Source organism: Diorhabda sublineata, chromosome 8, assembly GCF_026230105.1.
Source record: "Diorhabda sublineata isolate icDioSubl1.1 chromosome 8, icDioSubl1.1, whole genome shotgun sequence".
Taxonomy (NCBI): domain Eukaryota; kingdom Metazoa; phylum Arthropoda; class Insecta; order Coleoptera; family Chrysomelidae; genus Diorhabda; species Diorhabda sublineata.
The window spans coordinates 31,057,251-31,080,589 of NC_079481.1; the positions used below are offsets into that span (position 1 = coordinate 31,057,251).

The 23,339-nt window shown below is 31.2% G+C and overlaps 1 protein-coding gene across 2 annotated transcripts in view; it reads left to right on the top strand.

Moving 5' to 3' along the window:
• The window catches only part of LOC130447926 (ras association domain-containing protein 10-like), a 50,229-nt gene that overhangs the window by 8,589 nt on the left and 18,301 nt on the right, over window positions 1-23,339 (top strand). Inside the window, exon 1 of one of the 2 annotated variants that reach the window (XM_056784983.1) lies at window positions 1,370-1,496. The exons of the other annotated variant lie outside the window; for it this stretch is intronic. The gene's annotated coding sequence lies outside the window, so the exon portion shown is untranslated. Of the gene's footprint in view, window positions 1-1,369; window positions 1,497-23,339 lie in introns of those variants that run through there. 2 annotated transcript variants of the gene reach the window in all.

Consider the following 23,339-nt stretch of genomic DNA (forward strand, 5'->3'; position numbering starts at 1 on the left):
GTTTCTGTACCATTCATTAAAAATGTTATTTGGCTTTCAATTTTATCGCCATCTTGTTTTACGTAATAGATTCCCTAAACACACTTTAATTCACACCATATTGTACTAATACGACGGAAAAAATTTCTGTGTCACCAAGATATTATTAATGTTTATCTAATTGCTAATGAAGCATGAACTAATAAATACCTAATTTGATATACCGTATCTAATGTTGATCTAATAAATATGCCAATTTGTGGAACAAATACTTAATCATAACCTGGATTTTTACGTCGTAGCGAATAAATAATTTAACTAAAAGTGTCTCGTATTGATTTCTCTTTCAATGCATCACTGATTACTATTTAATCAATCCATTTCAAATATAAACTAACGTATTGGTGACTAGCCTTTCAAATTAAAATCTTAATAAACGATATATATGTTGTAATGAACAAGCAGAATAGTAAAAAATTCATTCAACGACAATATTATTTCAAATTGGAGTAAATTTTGAACAAGTAGAGCTCAAAATGACAAATTCTTTTTTAATAAAATAAAAATACAAAAACGATTGATCCAAATCAAATTATGTGTACATCCTGTACGTAATATTATAATCGAGAATACTTACGTCTAATGTGAGTACAAAAATGACCGGGGACTTTGGCCGTTACGTATAACAAGTGTTTGTTGTATAGTCGAACCACCTGACTCGTTGTGTAGCATAACCAACTGTTGTATCCGGTTAATTTTGTGGGAAAAACGTACCCTTCTTATAAATGATCGTTTGCAGATCGTTTAACTGCTAAAATTGTTAATCCGTGTAATCGTAGCGATACTGGTTTTTTCCACGAACTGCTGTTGACACAAATTGCATCGAAAAGAAAATCACTTTTGTTTGCACTGTACTACACAATCAAAACCCAGTTTCGTCAAATTCTGTTTTAAATTGATATTTTTGGATGAATTTCGTGCATTACTTAATTGTTTTTATTCTGTAATTGATTTCTACGTTTAAAAATAATAAGTATATGTCATGTTTTCATCTTCTTTTTCTGGAAACACAACATGGCTGACACTCATTAGCCTTTGAGTCACTAAGAATTTATGGGATGGAAAGTTATTTAGAATCATACATAATTTTAAAACACTACATGTATGCGTAAGGTTATGTTTCTTTATAATTGTTTTTTTGTTGGGTGAGCTTATAATATGTGAATTTTAGTGTTTTCTACGGAAGCAAATCGTGTTATTTTCGAATGTAGTAGTAGAAACAAACTTTTTGTTATGTTTTTCTTGTAATTTTATATATTGTTGTGACTCGAGCAAAGTACAAACTTTTAAAATAAAAAGTGGTTTACAAGGTGCCCGTATTAGTTGTGGGATTTCTTCTAAATCACAGTTTTTACATAAATGGAAACAGCTGTTGAAAAAACCAAATGGATTAAGCAGAACTGGACTCAAATATGTACAACGTTAAACAAAAATTTCTAGAATCGTTTAATTAATTTGTAAGTATAAAAATTTATTTTAACTACAATTTTATTGAGAAAATTATGTTTTATTTCTATAGTATAATTATTTTTCGAAAGTGAATATAATTAATAATATATAGTTTATACTATATTCGAATAATTTGTGTTTTTTATTTTGAGTATTACATTTGAAGTTGAAAATTATGTTAAATTACTATGATATATGAAATATTTAACCATTTTAATCACTTAAAATGAATAATTAAAAGAACAGCAGCATAAAATGAGTATATAAGTACAAAAATTTGCTCGAAATTGAAATATTCATTTTGAATAGCCATGTTAGGAATATTTTAATCGAGGATACGTACATATGAATAATAGATATAAAAACCAACACTATAAATCCTTGCATTTTTTCATCTTCCGCGAAATCAAGATTAAGAAAAGAATATCATAACTTCCTTCGGTACAACAAGGCACTGACATTATCGCTCAACTTCAAGATTACTAAGACATGAAAACAGTTCGTGAAACAAATGAAAATACGTGAAAGAATTTTTTTAATGGCCTCGGACAGTCTAACGACGGTCCGTTCTTAGTTCAGAATAGTAAACATTAGTTTTATGGGATCTATGAAAAATTCCAAACACAAACTGCAGTTCTTATTAAACGATTCTCTCATTTATGTTTAATAACTAATGTTAAATACCCAAGAAACAATTTTATTGTCAAAACATTACACTCACTTTGATATATACCCAATTTTTATTAAAATAGGTTAACTATTGTGATGTAACGTTCCGTAAAAACTTTCATGAAAGCGGTGCATATAATTACAAACTAAATAACTACCTAGGCCGTTCTAAAATCCTTGGTTATCAAGATCGAAATCATTTACGACACTAATAAAAATCGATTCCTTGCAAATACATCATATATATGAATTTACACAAACATTATAATTGATCTATCACTCAAACTACGCAAAATAACTCGATTACTAACGAGAACAACGAGTCATGTAGTTGTTATAACTTTTCAATTACCATATCAAACTTGTCATATTTTCTCAACTCGTAAATCCAAAACGAAACTGAATCATTTAATTTTGTTTTCGTAAAAAACTCGTAAATGTTTTCTAATTAAGTTACTGCGATGTCATTTGCGCTAACTTCAGATGGTACAGACGACTAATACAGCGTTGCCAAGTGTAATTCGTAGTTCGAACTCGACTGAAAGGTGTAAATACACAAAATGTTTTGTCTGCTATTTTTTTAACAAATCAATTGAATATCAAACTTTATATTTCACTCAATAAAATGATAATCTTTTATATTATACGTATATAAATGCGAATACAATGTAACGTCCTCTATTTAATTTGAATAAAAGACTTCTGTTACAAACTTTGCTTTGAGTAATTGATGGCAGTAACCTTAACTGTAAACTAAACGTTTTACAGATATTAACGCCGCAATCTGAGGTCGCTTTAAATTTTATTCAAAGTGAATAATGTTGTCGAGTTGCAATCAATTATCCCATTAACACCGGCGGCAAATTGATTCCATATGTCTAATATCGTATAACTAACAACAAATTTTACGTAAAAAAAATTTGATTTATCTACTACATGATTTAAAGACGTACGACTAAGCACGATTCTAAAGGTTTGTTCCAACCTGCTAGTCTGGAACGGTTCCTGGAAGCGTTTACATGATATTTTCTGCGCAATCTCCGTTATTCGAACGATTCCGCTCGAGTTGATTGGTGGAAACACAAAACAGAATCATTAATAATAATGGGCGTGGTTCATAAACGCCCAGATTTTTTTGGAGAAGTGGAATCACTCGAGTTAAATGGGATATTGCCTGTACTACTAACCTAACCTAACTTATAGCATTTACTATTACCTTGATACATTTTAATATTATTTAATAATAGTTTGGCAACGTGTAGCAGATTGTAGCCAGTAGCAAATTAATAGCTACCTGTATATTTAAGAGGATCATTATATAATGTTTAACACATTATTAATTTTTAAATAAATCCGACTAGTCAATTCGATTTATAACAAGCAAGATCAAATAGTGTTATTTAATGACTTACATAACGACTCGAACTAATTTATTACACGAGTTAAATTGATTTGATTATATCTACGACGAAGAATCGTTGATTTATAAATATTTAAGTGATTTTATCGATTTATAGTCAAATTTATTGTCCCAATGGGCTCGGAACCTTCCAATTTTTATCGATTCGATTCCATTCAAGTTTCAATACATCTTCGAAAATACTAGCAGTAGCGTGATCGGTAAATTAATTATAAAGCCATTACAAATTCCTCGCTGGTTTAACTTTAATGTGAAATTCTTCAAAGAATCGCAAACAATGTTGGTAACTGTTTATGACCAGGTCCACGCTTGGACGATGTGTTCATAATAAATACAAAAAACGTCGATCTTACACCGAATAAATTTCAAATAATATTCTAATTCTGTTTGTTTAAAGTGTTAATTGTAATTTTTTTCGTACTATACGAGGTCTGGTTATTAAATAACGACCTGGACGAGTGGGAAAAAAACCAACGAACGGGTTTTTCTCTTTTAATTTAAAAAAACTTCGACTGGGTGCTATAAATTGTTACATTAGGCCTATGGGGACAATTCTCTATCTTTTGAGCGTGTTTTTGAGTGGTGTAAGCGCCAACGTTTCGATTTTCGTTCAATTTGTTGTTGATGAAATGTTGGGGTGCAGATTGGGACCAGGTATTATCGGGAAGTGGACAATACAACATCATCGGAAAAACAAAAACCACTCTAATAGTACCAGATGCAAAAAATTGGAATCGTTGTTGTTTCTACGTTGTTGCATATCCAAATATTCGTTCATTTATGTCTTTTGATATCTTTTGGTGTCTTCGCTAAAACAAGCAGCTTCATTTTACGATTATCCGAAGTTATTTTGCGGATTTTTTTATATTTTCGTCAGCGACAGTTTCCTCGGCGATAATTTCGAAAAGTTTTGTATTTTAATATTTAAACTTCGAGTCATTTCTGATTAAATGTGGATAATTCACTACTTGGAATAGTATCTATTAAAAAGAAGAACAAAATGGCCGCCATTTGTTTACAATTTATAGAATTGTCATTCATAACTGTCAAAAGTATTTGTATATCCGGTAGCGATACAACCAATCGGGAATCTACGAATTACCAACTTAAATTCTTCTTCTCAAAAAAACTTCAGTGGTAACTAGTTTTTTCTCTCGTAATTTTAGATAGTTTTGAAAGTAAAAACTGTCATCGAGTTCGAGACTATACTATTCGATACGTATAAATCACTTTTTATCTAGGTGAATGGCGAATTTGTCTGGGTGTAAATCTTTTTTTATTGCTAAACATAACGCGTATATCGAAATAAATAAATCAACAAAACCGATCTAGTTCGAGCAGTTAATTCCATTAATTTCGTGTTAATGTCGTCGTTATTGCAATTTTACGACGACGGGGGTCCAAAGACATTTACAATTCATTAATTCTCACACTAAGTACGGTTATGAAGAATTCGGGTACAATTGAGGTTAGATTACGATGAATATTTTTCTTTGAATCGAATTAATCTTTTTTGAACGCGCCAATAGTGACAATTAACAGCTTTTTTTGCGGGAATATATATTTCATGATTGCGTTATCTAAAATCGGGTAATTATATGGCGCAATATGATGTAAAACATCTGTTAAAACAATTGTGTTTTTGTTTTTGTTTATTGTGGGTAAATTATCAATTATTTTCGCAAGAGATTGTTTCTATATTTAGCAATTGATGTAATCGTGTGAATTTTTGTTAACGAGGTGAAAAATGAATCAACCAGAACGTCTAGAGACGCGTATGTGCTAAAACATTCCGTAAATTTCCAATAAATTTATCTAAAAACTCGATTTATATTTCATTCAGAACTAGTACCAATACAAATCTTTATATTCGTGCCCTGTATGTAGAATTAAACCTGCCCGGGGTGTGTGTTCGGGTAGGTTTCCGTGCGTATCCGGAAATAATCGAAGATTTACGCGGAAAAGATTTTTTGACAAATGACAATTGACGTTACAATTATTTTGTTTACCTAGTTTCCTTAAATGTCAAATAATGTTACCGAAAACCATAATTAATTAGTGTATTTGGTACCTGTACGTTATAGTTTTACAATTTACGACTTATTTCTAATGTTTCCATATATATAATTACCGTAATTGTAATGGAATCGATTATGCTACTAATATCTAGGTAGAGATACTAATTAAAATGAACTTCTCGCATTCCGTTGAAATATTTACATTTTAAAGTAATAAATCATAATTATTTTAAAGAAATACAAATACTTGTTCATACTATAAATCGAGTTTGCAGATTTTATCAATAAAATATTAAGAATTAGTATAATTGTGTTGCAAGAATATGGTAAATATTTATAAAGCTTCTTTTGACGTCATACTGTATATGTTCCAGACGGTAAATGAAAAAAAAACGCGTCGCGAGAAACTACCTATATGTTATGTATGACAGTGAACAACAATTTATACGATGTGCAATAAGAGCGGATCCAGTGCGTACTCAGTGTAAAATCATCGATATGACGTACAATGAGAACTAATCCAGTGTAGATTTTATTCGGAGTACGTTCGAATCGAGTTACACCGAATGTCGTTTATATTTTTGACAATCGGGCAAATGTCAATCATAGTATATACACGTAGTTCTTAGAAAAATGATAATTTATGACTCGATTGAAGTACAATATTCACTGTTCTTTTTAATTACCTTTCTCGTTGATCTATTTTCGAAACTGTAGCTATATATTTGTCAATTACGACTGTAAAAATCCATGATTATAGTTATAGAATCATTCTTATCATAAAACAAAATGTACACCGGAAATATTACGATGATTTATACAACAAAATGGCAAATTATATTACTTTAACAACTTATTCATATAATTTTTACAGTTACAGAATAAAAACCGTTTTTATTGGCATCTTATATGCCGATTTTTTTAAAAAATATTAATAATCTTTGTTTAGAATCTTCATTTTTTATTCCGTTAGTAAGTCAGCGTGGAGTTTTGAAGAGCATCGTTTCTTTACAGTGGCGTATCTTTCGAAAATGGAATGCAACTGCGATTTCGATGATTTTATCCCTTTAAACAGCGTTTCGTCAAAGAAAAAAATCAGTTAATTCAATTAGATTTAATCATATATTTCCATAAAAGTTATTGATTTGTGTTTGGCGATTCGGCGATTGATTGTGCATTATTTTTGCATTGTAAAATATCGAGCCCTTGATTAATCGCGTTCCTAAGTGGATAGCCGTGCTTAAAAACAAATTCGATGTAGTTTTAGTTAGTTTTTTCGGCGTTTTTTGGGCTTGGTCCTCGTAGCAATAGCCAAAAACTCATGTATACAGCGTCATCTATGTATAACATGTCGAATTGACACGATACTAGGTCGATTATAGAAGATTTCTGTATTTTAGCGTGTATTTGGTAAACTAAGGAAAGTATTTATCGGGAACGCCACTGGATAGCGGCATTTATGTCTCAGCTACCGTCGAATACGTTCTGGCCGTTAGATTTTCAGATTTTAATCATATTACTTTCTTGTGTTTATCGAAGGAAACTTGAGGAAGATAAAAATAGTATCAATTTTCTTAATCGGAATTAAATTAGACGTTGGGAGATAAATTGCGAGGCAAACATGTGTTGGATGCGAGTAAAAAATTTCTAATTGAGATTGATGCGTACGAAGACAAGGATTGTTTCCATAGGTAAAACATAAATCAAACTATCAGATAAAAGCTGCGATAAATTTGATGATGAAAAGAATGCGACACGACTGGAAATTCACTTTTTATTGCGTTGGTTGAAGGAAAAAATTTTGAGACCGATACATTAGAAGCAAAATTACGGAGAAGTTCGAAAAAAAAAACGAAAAAAATCGAACTAAGTGAAAAAGGGTTTTTTGAGTTCAATTTGTTTATAGATTTGGTTGAATTTTATTAAAAATTGACTTTTCAATGTTTAATTGATTAGAAATTGTTTTTTCGAAGCTGAATTTAGTAAAAAATTTGTTTTTTTCCAATTTTTCTATGTCCAATTAGGTCCAAAATGAAACTTTTAAGTCTGGTTTAATCAAAAATTGGCTTGTAAAAGTCTGTTTTGGTATAAAAATTGGCCGTTCAAAGTTAAATATTGGTTTTAATAGAATATTTGTTTTCTAAAAGTCAATTTGATCGAAATTTGACGTCTTTATGACTCATAGGGTGAAAAATTCGTTTGTCAAGTTTAATTTTTTCAAAAATTGGGTTTTACGAGTCCATTTGAGTCAAAATTTTTATTAAAAAATTGGTTATTCAATGTTAAATTGTCTTTTTTTTCAATATAATTTAGTTGAAATTAATTTTTCTGTGTTTAGTTTGATAAAAAATTGTCTTTTAAAAGTTGCAGTTTGAAAAAAAAAATGATTTTTCAAATTTTTTGTATCAAAAAATTGGTTGTAATAATTTGTAAAGTAAATATTTACTTTTCTATGTCCAATTAGGTCCAAAATGAATCTTTTAAGTCTGGTTTAATCAAAAATTGGCTTCTAAAAGTCTGTTTTGGTATAAAAATTGGCCATTCAAAGTTAAATATTGGTTTTAATAGAATATTTGTTTTCTAAAAGTCAATTTGGCTGAAATTTGACGTCTTTACGACACGTAGGGTGAAATATTCGTTTGTCAAGTTTAATTTTTTCAAAAATTGGGTTTTACGAGTCCATTTGAGTCAAAATTTTTATTAAAAAATTGGTTATTCAATGTTAAATTGTCTTTTTTTTCAATATAATTTAGTTGAAATTAATTTTTCTGTGTTTAGTTTGATAAAAAATTGTCTTTTAAAAGTTGCAGTTTGAAAAAAAAATGATTTTTCAAATTTTTTGTATCAAAAAATTGGTTGTAATAATTTGTAAAGTAAATATTTACTTTTCTATGTCCAATTAGGTCCAAAATGAATCTTTTAAGTCTGGTTTAATCAAAAATTGGCTTCTAAAAGTCTGTTTTGGTATAAAAATTGGCCATTCAAAGTTAAATATTGGTTTTAATAGAATATTTGTTTTCTAAAAGTCAATTTGGCTGAAATTTGACGTCTTTACGACACGTAGGGTGAAATATTCGTTTGTCAAGTTTAATTTTTTCAAAAATTGGGTTTTACGAGTCCATTTGAGTCAAAATTTTTATTAAAAAATTGGTTATTCAATGTTAAATTGTCTTTTTTTTCAATATAATTTAGTTGAAATTAATTTTTCTGTGTTTAGTTTGATAAAAAATTGTCTTTTAAAAGTTGCAGTTTGAAAAAAAAATGATTTTTCAAATTTTTTGTATCAAAAAATTGGTTGTAATAATTTGTAAAGTAAATATTTACTTTTCTATGTCCAATTAGGTCCAAAATGAATCTTTTAAGTCTGGTTTAATCAAAAATTGGCTTCTAAAAGTCTGTTTTGGTATAAAAATTGGCCGTTCAAAGTTAAATATTGGTTTTAATAGAATATTTGTTTTCTAAAAGTCAATTTGATCGAAATTTGACGTCTTTATGACTCATAGGGTGAAAAATTCGTTTGTCAAGTTTAATTTTTTCAAAAATTGGGTTTTACGAGTCCATTTGAGTCAAAATTTTTATTAAAAAATTGGTTATTCAATGTTAAATTGTCTTTTTTTTCAATATAATTTAGTTGAAATTAATTTTTCTGTGTTTAGTTTGATAAAAAATTGTCTTTTAAAAGTTGCAGTTTGAAAAAAAAAATGATTTTTCAAATTTTTTGTATCAAAAAATTGGTTGTAATAATTTGTAAAGTAAATATTTACTTTTCTATGTCCAATTAGGTCCAAAATGAATCTTTTAAGTCTGGTTTAATCAAAAATTGGCTTCTAAAAGTCTGTTTTGGTATAAAAATTGGCCATTCAAAGTTAAATATTGGTTTTAATAGAATATTTGTTTTCTAAAAGTCAATTTGATCGAAATTTGACGTCTTTATGACTCATAGGGTGAAAAATTCGTTTGTCAAGTTTAATTTTTTCAAAAATTGGGTTTTACGAGTCCATTTGAGTCAAAATTTTTATTAAAAAATTGGTTATTCAATGTTAAATTGTCTTTTTTTTCAATATAATTTAGTTGAAATTAATTTTTCTGTGTTTAGTTTGATAAAAAATTGTCTTTTAAAAGTTGCAGTTTGAAAAAAAAATGATTTTTCAAATTTTTTGTATCAAAAAATTGGTTGTAATAATTTGTAAAGTAAATATTTACTTTTCTATGTCCAATTAGGTCCAAAATGAATCTTTTAAGTCTGGTTTAATCAAAAATTGGCTTCTAAAAGTCTGTTTTGGTATAAAAATTGGCCATTCAAAGTTAAATATTGGTTTTAATAGAATATTTGTTTTCTAAAAGTCAATTTGGCTGAAATTTGACGTCTTTATGACTCATAGGGTGAAAAATTCGTTTGTCAAGTTTAATTTTTTCAAAAATTGGGTTTTACGAGTCCATTTGAGTCAAAATTTTTATTAAAAAATTGGTTATTCAATGTTAAATTGTCTTTTTTTTCAATATAATTTAGTTGAAATTAATTTTTCTGTGTTTAGTTTGATAAAAAATTGTCTTTTAAAAGTTGCAGTTTGAAAAAAAAAATGATTTTTCAAATTTTTTGTATCAAAAAATTGGTTGTAATAATTTGTAAAGTAAATATTTACTTTTCTATGTCCAATTAAGTCCAAAATGAATCTTTTAAGTCTAGTTTAATAAAAAATTGGCTTGTAAAAGTCTGTTTTGGTATAAAAATTGGCTATTCAAAGTTAAATATTGGTTTTGATAAAATATTTGTCAATTTGGTTGAAACTTGACGTCTTTACGACACGTAGGGTGAAACATTTGTTTTTCAAGTTTAATTTTTTCAAAAATTGGGTTTTACGAGTCCATTTGAGTCAAAATTTACTCTTCTGAGTCAATTTTATTAAAAAATTGGCAATTCAATGTTAAATTGTATTAAAATTATCTTTTTTCAATTTAATTTAGTTAAAATTAGTTTTTCTGAGTCGAGTTTAATAAAAAAATGTCGTTCAAAAATTGAATTTAGGAAAAAATTTGTAAAAATTTGGTTGAAAATTGGCTCAAGTTTAATCAATTATTGGCTTTTAAACGTATATTTTGATAAAAAAATTGGCCAATCAAATTTAAATCTCATTCAAAATTGGTTATGACAAAAAAATTGCTTTTACCGAAATTAATTTGGTTGAAATTTGCCTTTCTAATACTCATGGGTTGAACATTTTTATTTTTCAAGGTTTAATTGGTTCAAAAATTGGTCCATTTGAGTCAAAAGTTGACCTTTCTATATTAATTTTATGAAAAATTGGCTATTCAATGTTTAATCGTTTTAATAATTGGCTTTTCTCAATGTAATTTAATCGGAAATTGTTTTTTTAAGTTCACTTTGATAAGAAATTGTTTTTTCGATGTTGAATTTCGTAAAAAAATTTCTTTTTCAAACTTTTCAGTTAGAAATAAGTAGAAGTAATGAAAAATTGGCTTTTAAAAGTAAAAAATTTGCTAATCAAAGTTAAGAATTGGTTCAAACTTGCCCTTATTAAGACGCAAAGTGTGGAAAAGTTAATTTTTCAAGATTTATTGGATGAATTTTATCAAAAATTGGCTTTTTTTCAATGTAATTCAGTCGAAAATTAGTTTGTTTTTTTAGTTTGATTTGATAAGGAACAAAAAAATTGTCCAAATTAACTTCTGCGAAACTGAAACGGCTTTTACATTTGTCTCTATTATATTTATATATCTCGAAAAACTGAAATAATAATATTTTTATACAATTCAATGTGCTTTTGTTTATGAAAAACTTCGCCCACCATTTGAGCTCCTTTCCAGTTAAATTTGAAAACCCCCCAACAAATTTCGATACAGGGCCAGCTACGTCCCTGTAATAAGTGTTAATTTTCTATATTTTTCACATTCCTTAATACATAAATCATAGTATAAGAAATTGCCTACTTTTTGCCATTCATCAGTTCACCTTTCACGTACCTGTCATCGAAAACCTTGGGGGTAAACATTTTTTTTTTTTTTTTTTGAAAAGTACCACGTATTATATTTATCTTTTTATTTGTTTGTTAATTATTCCATTATGCTTTATTGCGGCACTACTTACACGCCATGCATCTAATTTATTTCTTGCGATCATGCTAAGAAAATCAGTAATGACTTTCGTTTAGAAACGTAATTAATTATTAGTACGTAGTGCGGAATTGGAAAAAAAAATCGTCGTTGATGTATGGACGCATATTTCGAAAAACCGCGGCGAATAATTCAGGTTTAAATTGAAATCTGACCAAAGTTTGTTCTTTCTTCTTTTCTTTCGATCTTTTCGACCTTGAATCCATGACCTGTTATCCGGTGTGTTCAATACTGCATCCTAACCTAACTTAATATATATTTTGATAAATTTTCGAAAAAAATTGACGATTAGAAAGCGTAGATATCTTTCGGAATGGCTTTTACGTATTTCTCAAATAAGGCGATTGTTTACAAGTTAAAACCATTAAATTATACATCGACCGATTTTTTCTAAATGTAAATTCGGTAACGTTATTTTTTTTTTTTTTTTTTTCGATCTAATGCGATACTATACAATTTAAATTTCAACATTTTCTACGCTTTCATTGACACAAAACAATATCGGCACCGTTAATCATCATTTTATACTTCGGTAACTTTCTAGTTAAGAAACTACGAGGACGGTTCCAGAAGTACGCGGACTAACCTAGAGATGGCGGTAAAAACTGTATCGGAAAGAACACAATCTCAAGAATGAAAATTCCGAAAGAATTTGTTTCAATCGACGATTATCCCGTGGATTTTCTTCGACATTTCTGGATTCGTCACCTAATTTGTTGTACAGTCTCGTCGAAACTTTGCTAACCAATATTTCCACGATTATATATATTTTGAATTCTTTTTTTTGCGACGCGATAAGAATTTATGAATTTTTCATTGAAATTCATGGGTGGAGCTACATAGAACCCATAAATAAACAATAAATTAATAATTATTCAGCTACGGAAATTAGAATAATATCAATATGGGCAATTCAAGTTAACATTATTGACAGATAATTTATTATTTGGATTAAGAAATATTAGTAACACGAATGAATAATTGTCTGTTAGTTAAATCGAGTTCTATAGTATAAACAATTTGATTGGGTTACTGCTGGTTTTTGGGAACAGCACATTTGATTAAAAGTTTCAAGAACCTAGAAGGAGAAGGGGAATTGGGACATAACACCACCCCCGAAATAGCCTTTTTGGGAGGAGTATATGTATTTTGGAATTAGAATAAAACGCAGTTTACGTTACTGCATCATGACTGCCACTAACCAGAAAAAAAAACTCTCTTTTATATGTCTGCCAACTGTTCGATACTAAACAGCAACAAACAATTTGATTTATCAAAGAAGACGAAAAAATTCGTGATATTCTTGATAGTTTTTAAAACAAAATTAACTAGATTTCTACCTAGAAATGTAACTTGCAACAGAAATGGCATTCATCAACTTACAACTGTAAGATCTTCATTTGCGTATGGTTGTTGTTCAAGACAGAAAGTAGTCTCGTTAATTTTGTTCAAATCAGACAGTAGTCTCGTTAATTTTGTTCAAACTAGACAGTAGTCTCGTTAATTTTGTTCAAACTAGACAGTAGTCTCGTTAATTTTGTTCAAACTAGACAGTAGTCTCGTTAATTTTGTTCAAACTAGACAGTAGTCTCGTTAATTTTGTTCAAACTAGACAGTAGTCTCGTTAATTTTGTTCAAACTAGACAGTAGTCTCGTTAATTTTGTTCAAACTAGACAGTAGTCTCGTTAATTTTGTTCAAATCAGACAGTAGTCTCGTTAATTTTGTTCAAATCAGACAGTAGTCTCGTTAATTTTGTTCAAACTAGACAGTAGTCTCGTTAATTTTGTTCAAACTAGACAGTAGTCTCGTTAATTTTGTTCAAATCAGACAGTAGTCTCGTTAATTTTGTTCAAATCAGACAGTAGTCTCGTTAATTTTGTTCAAACTAGACAGTAGTCTCGTTAATTTTGTTCAAATCAGACAGTAGTCTCGTTAATTTTGTTCAAACTAGACAGTAGTCTCGTTAATTTTGTTCAAACTAGACAGTAGTCTCGTTAATTTTGTTCAAACTAGACAGTAGTCTCGTTAATTTTGTTCAAACTAGACAGTAGTCTCGTTAATTTTGTTCAAACTAGACAGTAGTCTCGTTAATTTTGTTCAAACTAGACAGTAGTCTCGTTAATTTTGTTCAAACTAGACAGTAGTCTCGTTAATTTTGTTCAAACTAGACAGTAGTCTCGTTAATTTTGTTCAAATCAGACAGTAGTCTCGTTAATTTTGTTCAAATCAGACAGTAGTCTCGTTAATTTTGTTCAAACTAGACAGTAGTCTCGTTAATTTTGTTCAAACTAGACAGTAGTCTCGTTAATTTTGTTCAAATCAGACAGTAGTCTCGTTAATTTTGTTCAAATCAGACAGTAGTCTCGTTAATTTTGTTCAAACTAGACAGTAGTCTCGTTAATTTTGTTCAAATCAGACAGTAGTCTCGTTAATTTTGTTCAAACTAGACAGTAGTCTCGTTAATTTTGTTCAAACTAGACAGTAGTCTCGTTAATTTTGTTCAAACTAGACAGTAGTCTCGTTAATTTTGTTCAAACTAGACAGTAGTCTCGTTAATTTTGTTCAAACTAGACAGTAGTCTCGTTAATTTTGTTCAAACTAGACAGTAGTCTCGTTAATTTTGTTCAAACTAGACAGTAGTCTCGTTAATTTTGTTCAAACTAGACAGTAGTCTCGTTAATTTTGTTCAAATCAGACAGTAGTCTCGTTAATTTTGTTCAAACTAGACAGTAGTCTCGTTAATTTTGTTCAAACTAGACAGTAGTCTCGTTAATTTTGTTCAAACTAGACAGTAGTCTCGTTAATTTTGTTCAAACTAGACAGTAGTCTCGTTAATTTTGTTCAAATCAGACAGTAGTCTCGTTAATTTTGTTCAAACTAGACAGTAGTCTCGTTAATTTTGTTCAAACTAGACAGTAGTCTCGTTAATTTTGTTCAAACTAGACAGTAGTCTCGTTAATTTTGTTCAAACTAGACAGTAGTCTCGTTAATTTTGTTCAAACTAGACAGTAGTCTCGTTAATTTTGTTCAAACTAGACAGTAGTCTCGTTAATTTTGTTCAAATCAGACAGTAGTCTCGTTAATTTTGTTCAAATCAGACAGTAGTCTCGTTAATTTTGTTCAAACTAGACAGTAGTCTCGTTAATTTTGTTCAAACTAGACAGTAGTCTCGTTAATTTTGTTCAAACTAGACAGTAGTCTCGTTAATTTTGTTCAAACTAGACAGTAGTCTCGTTAATTTTGTTCAAATCAGACAGTAGTCTCGTTAATTTTGTTCAAATCAGACAGTAGTCTCGTTAATTTTGTTCAAACTAGACAGTAGTCTCGTTAATTTTGTTCAAACTAGACAGTAGTCTCGTTAATTTTGTTCAAACTAGACAGTAGTCTCGTTAATTTTGTTCAAACTAGACAGTAGTCTCGTTAATTTTGTTCAAATCAGACAGTAGTCTCGTTAATTTTGTTCAAATCAGACAGTAGTCTCGTTAATTTTGTTCAAATCAGACAGTAGTCTCGTTAATTTTGTTCAAATCAGACAGTAGTCTCGTTAATTTTGTTCAAACTAGACAGTAGTCTCGTTAATTTTGTTCAAACTAGACAGTAGTCTCGTTAATTTTGTTCAAACTAGACAGTAGTCTCGTTAATTTTGTTCAAACTAGACAGTAGTCTCGTTAATTTTGTTCAAACTAGACAGTAGTCTCGTTAATTTTGTTCAAATCAGACAGTAGTCTCGTTAATTTTGTTCAAACTAGACAGTAGTCTCGTTAATTTTGTTCAAACTAGACAGTAGTCTCGTTAATTTTGTTCAAACTAGACAGTAGTCTCGTTAATTTTGTTCAAACTAGACAGTAGTCTCGTTAATTTTGTTCAAATCAGACAGTAGTCTCGTTAATTTTGTTCAAACTAGACAGTAGTCTCGTTAATTTTGTTCAAACTAGACAGTAGTCTCGTTAATTTTGTTCAAACTAGACAGTAGTCTCGTTAATTTTGTTCAAACTAGACAGTAGTCTCGTTAATTTTGTTCAAACTAGACAGTAGTCTCGTTAATTTTGTTCAAATCAGACAGTAGTCTCGTTAATTTTGTTCAAATCAGACAGTAGTCTCGTTAATTTTGTTCAAACTAGACAGTAGTCTCGTTAATTTTGTTCAAACTAGACAGTAGTCTCGTTAATTTTGTTCAAACTAGACAGTAGTCTCGTTAATTTTGTTCAAACTAGACAGTAGTCTCGTTAATTTTGTTCAAACTAGACAGTAGTCTCGTTAATTTTGTTCAAATCAGACAGTAGTCTCGTTAATTTTGTTCAAACTAGACAGTAGTCTCGTTAATTTTGTTCAAACTAGACAGTAGTCTCGTTAATTTTGTTCAAACTAGACAGTAGTCTCGTTAATTTTGTTCAAATCAGACAGTAGTCTCGTTAATTTTGTTCAAACTAGACAGTAGTCTCGTTAATTTTGTTCAAACTAGACAGTAGTCTCGTTAATTTTGTTCAAACTAGACAGTAGTCTCGTTAATTTTGTTCAAATCAGACAGTAGTCTCGTTAATTTTGTTCAAATCAGACAGTAGTCTCGTTAATTTTGTTCAAACTAGACAGTAGTCTCGTTAATTTTGTTCAAATCAGACAGTAGTCTCGTTAATTTTGTTCAAATCAGACAGTAGTCTCGTTAATTTTGTTCAAATCAGACAGTAGTCTCGTTAATTTTGTTCAAACTAGACAGTAGTCTCGTTAATTTTGTTCAAACTAGACAGTAGTCTCGTTAATTTTGTTCAAACTAGACAGTAGTCTCGTTAATTTTGTTCAAATCAGACAGTAGTCTCGTTAATTTTGTTCAAACTAGACAGTAGTCTCGTTAATTTTGTTCAAACTAGACAGTAGTCTCGTTAATTTTGTTCAAACTAGACAGTAGTCTCGTTAATTTTGTTCAAACTAGACAGTAGTCTCGTTAATTTTGTTCAAACTAGACAGTAGTCTCGTTAATTTTGTTCAAACTAGACAGTAGTCTCGTTAATTTTGTTCAAATCAGACAGTAGTCTCGTTAATTTTGTTCAAACTAGACAGTAGTCTCGTTAATTTTGTTCAAACTAGACAGTAGTCTCGTTAATTTTGTTCAAATCAGACAGTAGTCTCGTTAATTTTGTTCAAACTAGACAGTAGTCTCGTTAATTTTGTTCAAACTAGACAGTAGTCTCGTTAATTTTGTTCAAATCAGACAGTAGTCTCGTTAATTTTGTTCAAATCAGACAGTAGTCTCGTTAATTTTGTTCAAACTAGACAGTAGTCTCGTTAATTTTGTTCAAACTAGACAGTAGTCTCGTTAATTTTGTTCAAACTAGACAGTAGTCTCGTTAATTTTGTTCAAACTAGACAGTAGTCTCGTTAATTTTGTTCAAATCAGACAGTAGTCTCGTTAATTTTGTTCAAACTAGACAGTAGTCTCGTTAATTTTGTTCAAACTAGACAGTAGTCTCGTTAATTTTGTTCAAACTAGACAGTAGTCTCGTTAATTTTGTTCAAACTAGACAGTAGTCTCGTTAATTTTGTTCAAACTAGACAGTAGTCTCGTTAATTTTGTTCAAATCAGACAGTAGTCTCGTTAATTTTGTTCAAATCAGACAGTAGTCTCGTTAATTTTGTTCAAACTAGACAGTAGTCTCGTTAATTTTGTTCAAACTAGACAGTAGTCTCGTTAATTTTGTTCAAATCAGACAGTAGTCTCGTTAATTTTGTTCAAATCAGACAGTAGTCTCGTTAATTTTGTTCAAACTAGACAGTAGTCTCGTTAATTTTGTTCAAATCAGACAGTAGTCTCGTTAATTTTGTTCAAACTAGACAGTAGTCTCGTTAATTTTGTTCAAACTAGACAGTAGTCTCGTTAATTTTGTTCAAACTAGACAGTAGTCTCGTTAATTTTGTTCAAATCAGACAGTAGTCTCGTTAATTTTGTTCAAATCAGACAGTAGTCTCGTTAATTTTGTTCAAACTAGACAGTAGTCTCGTTAATTTTGTTCAAATCAGACAGTAGTCTCGTTAATTTTGTTCAAACTAGACAGTAGTCTCGTTAATTTTGTTCAAACTAGACAGTAGTCTCGTTAATTTTGTTCAAATCAGACAGTAGTCTCGTTAATTTTGTTCAAATCAGACAGTAGTCTCGTTAATTTTGTTCAAACTAGACAGTAGTCTCGTTAATTTTGTTCAAACTAGACAGTAGTCTCGTTAATTTTGTTCAAACTAGACAGTAGTCTCGTTAATTTTGTTCAAACTAGACAGTAGTCTCGTTAATTTTGTTCAAATCAGACAGTAGTCTCGTTAATTTTGTTCAAACTAGACAGTAGTCTCGTTAATTTTGTTCAAACTAGACAGTAGTCTCGTTAATTTTGTTCAAACTAGACAGTAGTCTCGTTAATTTTGTTCAAACTAGACAGTAGTCTCGTTAATTTTGTTCAAACTAGACAGTAGTCTCGTTAATTTTGTTCAAATCAGACAGTAGTCTCGTTAATTTTGTTCAAATCAGACAGTAGTCTCGTTAATTTTGTTCAAATCAGACAGTAGTCTCGTTAATTTTGTTCAAATCAGACAGTAGTCTCGTTAATTTTGTTCAAACTAGACAGTAGTCTCGTTAATTTTGTTCAAACTAGACAGTAGTCTCGTTAATTTTGTTCAAACTAGACAGTAGTCTCGTTAATTTTGTTCAAACTAGACAGTAGTCTCGTTAATTTTGTTCAAATCAGACAGTAGTCTCGTTAATTTTGTTCAAACTAGACAGTAGTCTCGTTAATTTTGTTCAAACTAGACAGTAGTCTCGTTAATTTTGTTCAAACTAGACAGTAGTCTCGTTAATTTTGTTCAAACTAGACAGTAGTCTCGTTAATTTTGTTCAAATCAGACAGTAGTCTCGTTAATTTTGTTCAAACTAGACAGTAGTCTCGTTAATTTTGTTCAAACTAGACAGTAGTCTCGTTAATTTTGTTCAAACTAGACAGTAGTCTCGTTAATTTTGTTCAAACTAGACAGTAGTCTCGTTAATTTTGTTCAAACTAGACAGTAGTCTCGTTAATTTTGTTCAAATCAGACAGTAGTCTCGTTAATTTTGTTCAAATCAGACAGTAGTCTCGTTAATTTTGTTCAAACTAGACAGTAGTCTCGTTAATTTTGTTCAAACTAGACAGTAGTCTCGTTAATTTTGTTCAAACTAGACAGTAGTCTCGTTAATTTTGTTCAAATCAGACAGTAGTCTCGTTAATTTTGTTCAAACTAGACAGTAGTCTCGTTAATTTTGTTCAAATCAGACAGTAGTCTCGTTAATTTTGTTCAAACTAGACAGTAGTCTCGTTAATTTTGTTCAAACTAGACAGTAGTCTCGTTAATTTTGTTCAAACTAGACAGTAGTCTCGTTAATTTTGTTCAAACTAGACAGTAGTCTCGTTAATTTTGTTCAAATCAGACAGTAGTCTCGTTAATTTTGTTCAAATCAGACAGTAGTCTCGTTAATTTTGTTCAAACTAGACAGTAGTCTCGTTAATTTTGTTCAAATCAGACAGTAGTCTCGTTAATTTTGTTCAAACTAGACAGTAGTCTCGTTAATTTTGTTCAAACTAGACAGTAGTCTCGTTAATTTTGTTCAAATCAGACAGTAGTCTCGTTAATTTTGTTCAAATCAGACAGTAGTCTCGTTAATTTTGTTCAAACTAGACAGTAGTCTCGTTAATTTTGTTCAAATCAGACAGTAGTCTCGTTAATTTTGTTCAAACTAGACAGTAGTCTCGTTAATTTTGTTCAAACTAGACAGTAGTCTCGTTAATTTTGTTCAAACTAGACAGTAGTCTCGTTAATTTTGTTCAAATCAGACAGTAGTCTCGTTAATTTTGTTCAAACTAGACAGTAGTCTCGTTAATTTTGTTCAAATCAGACAGTAGTCTCGTTAATTTTGTTCAAATCAGACAGTAGTCTCGTTAATTTTGTTCAAACTAGACAGTAGTCTCGTTAATTTTGTTCAAATCAGACAGTAGTCTCGTTAATTTTGTTCAAACTAGACAGTAGTCTCGTTAATTTTGTTCAAACTAGACAGTAGTCTCGTTAATTTTGTTCAAATCAGACAGTAGTCTCGTTAATTTTGTTCAAATCAGACAGTAGTCTCGTTAATTTTGTTCAAACTAGACAGTAGTCTCGTTAATTTTGTTCAAATCAGACAGTAGTCTCGTTAATTGTACATAAGAATATTAGAAAAATGTTTCAATTAACAAAAATGTTCGAAATCATCATTCTACAAATGATTTTAATGTAATTGTAATTTTTAATTTCGATAGTTTCGGTTATTGTTTGAAAATTAAGTACTATACATAAAAATTTTCTATTTTTATTGTTGGGTTAATTTTTTCTCGAGAAAAAACAACAGAAATTATTAGTTCATTCAAACTAAATTACACCGCATTAACTTGCCAACATCAATTTCTGTGTCGATCCAGATCTACTATTATTTCGTTTTTTTTTCTTCTGTTTTGTTCAAAACAAAAAGATGGGTTAATGAAGCGAGCTCAATTTACGTGTATTTTTTCTTTATTTATTCGAAGCCTGGGAACTTGACTACAATTCTAATTGAGCAGGCTTAGATTGACCGGAAATCACGCAGAATGGTTTTCCGTTGTCTCCCGCACGTCTCGATCGCTTATGAACAACGTTTACATTGTTGCCAATGTTACCTAAATAGATCGCGATACCGGGATTTTACCATTACGCGCCGATAAAAAGAAAATTGCGTTTTGTAGAGTCATTTCGGACTTTTATATCGGTAATCGAGGATTTTCTCGTACAAAACGGCAACACAGCTTATCGATACACCTCGTGTGGGAATAAGTATTAATTCTTATTCGTTAGCGTGCCCACGGAGCATGAAATCATATTGTACACGTTGTGGTTATTCATAAGAAAGATATAATGTATACGAGTTGACAAGTTGACCACCGATTTACCATCGCAACCATTGCCATTAGTCGGCTAGTCATTCGGAATGTTAATGTGTGGGTTCTTCGCTATCGTCGCGATGAAAAAACAATTTCAAACAATAATTATCGACAGAAATAATGATGATATACGTCATTTATAAATTTATTATATTTGACGTGAATTGTACGGCGTTTGTATTACTAAATTGCGATTTCTGGAACCGTTGGTCGAACGAGCGTTTCGATAACCAACTTATCGTCTTCAGATACTGAATTGTGAGCGTTGGTGTAGTGGCAGACTATAAACAGTGTGTTCACTACGGCGTATTTATCGAAAAACTATTCTAATCAACTAATTTGGCACCAATTCACCTTATTTTGGTGGATCCAAGTTTCCTCCGTGCTTTAAACAATGTCAATCGCTTCAGCCACGATACTATCTACATACCCAAGTCTTAATTCAAAATAAAACCACCGAGCGATGTGAATTTTCCATTGCTTTGCGTTTTGAGTCTCTCTTAGTAGCCTAGAAAGATTTCTGGTCACTCTTACAAAACCTTTTGGCACCGGATTCTATCTTGTACCGCTTCTTTCTACGTTTAGACTGCCAGGAACGATCTACAGATCGCTTGATTCGTCCATTTTCTCCTAGGACTTCCTAGGGGTTGCCTGGTCTCATTGGGATTCGTGTCTCAAACTAAACTAGCCATTTAAGCAGCCTAGGAAGATTTTTGGCCGCTCTAACAAAACGTAGCCACCGGATTCTATCTTGTACCGCTTCTTTCTACGTTTAGACTGCCAGGAACGATCTACAGATCGCTTGATTCTTCCATTTTCTCCTAGGACTTCCTAGGGGTTGCCTGGTCTCATTGGGATTCGTGTCTCAAACTAAACTAGCCATTTAAGCAGCCTAGGAAGATTTTTGGCCGCTCTAACAAAACGTAGCCACCGGATTCTATCTTGTACCGCTTCTTTCTACGTTTAGACTGCCAGGAACGATCTACAGATCGCTTGATTCGTCCATTTTCTCCTAGGACTTCCTTTTCACGAGATTACTGTACCAGATTCTGTGCCGCAACAACTGTCCGGTTCTCAATTCGTCTGGGACATCGTATCCACCACATCCACCAAGTATCCGTCGAGTCATCTTTTTTCCAATACCTATTAGTGCTTATTCTTCTAGAGACCAAGCTTTAACAACTTCGATCTGATGAGGATCTTGTAGAGTCCACAGTGTAAGATAGCAGACGTATTTTGAAACATCACCCACTGACCCAGTTTCGTTTTTATGGTGGCTAGAAGCCCAAGTATCAACAGTAGGTGATTTCCAAACGGCTTGGTCGGTTCGAGATTCGAGATTCTTCCTCCTGGACGAGTTCAACGCTTTGCTCGACACCAATTTGAGTACGACATCGATTGCTCCGAGTTTTGCTGATATCCGCTTTAAATTCAATCCACGCAGTACTAAAATACGGAAACTACAGTCGGTACGAGAATCGTCGCCCTTTTTTGAGTTCATTCTTCTTACATAACCGCAACTTTTGGCGTTTTTAAAGACGCAGCGTCATTTTATATAACGCGCCGTATTTTAATAATTACAACTCAATTAACTATTCGAACTACTTTCGATATCGCCTTAAGCAACGATTTAATCGACCGATGACAAACAAAATTAGAATAAACTACGTACAACAACATTTCAATACGTCAAATCGACTGTCAAAAAGAATTAATTTACGAATAAATAATGACAAATTAGTACATGGCGGTATCGGGAGAATGTATCTATGTAATAGCAATTAATTGGTTGTACAAACAAAATATTAATTATTCATACATTGTCAATAATGAATCTTCATCAACTCGGTACAAATGTAGGGAAACTACCATAATACGAGGGTTGTTTAAAAAGTTCCTAACCTCAACGTGAGCTACGAAGTTTGGTTATTAAATAACGAGACCGCGCGCCTAGAGGGCGCCCTAAGACGGTCGAAACGAACGTCTGGGTGCTATAAATTGTTGCAAGAGGCCTACGGGGACAATTTTCTATGTCGTGAGCGTGTCCCAACTCCGGAAACAGTGACCAAAATTAACGAAACCGTGTCGAATGAGACATGACAAAAGTCTGTGCGAAGCTGGTGTCAAAAAATCTGACTCCTTGTCCAAAAACTGATCAGATTTCCTTGAAAGGTTAGAAAAAGATCCCGAACTGATGAAAAATTGTATTACTGGCGACGAAACGTGGATTTTTCAATACGATATTGAAACAAAACGATAATCGATGATTTGGTAGACGTCCAAATCGCCCAATATCAAAATTCAAGGCAATTTTCGACATTAAAGGTACGTGACGACTGAATCGGCTCCATAAGGTCAGACTGACAACCAGACTTACTATTTATCGTAAAAAACAGCCCGATTTTGTACCAGGTCGACGTATCTACCCATAATAAGCAGTATTTGGCCAGTAATCGCACTCCAGTGCTCGAACACCCGCCGAACTCACCGGATTTAGCACCGTGCGACTTTTTTTTGTTTCTGCTTCGAAACGGGCCAGATTTGAGTCTATGGTGAAGCAGAAGAACGGCAAAAAGTGTTTTTGAGTGGTGTTGCGATGGACGATAGAGCAAATCAAAATTCAAAGCAACGTTCGTTGTTTTTTTCGAAATTATCG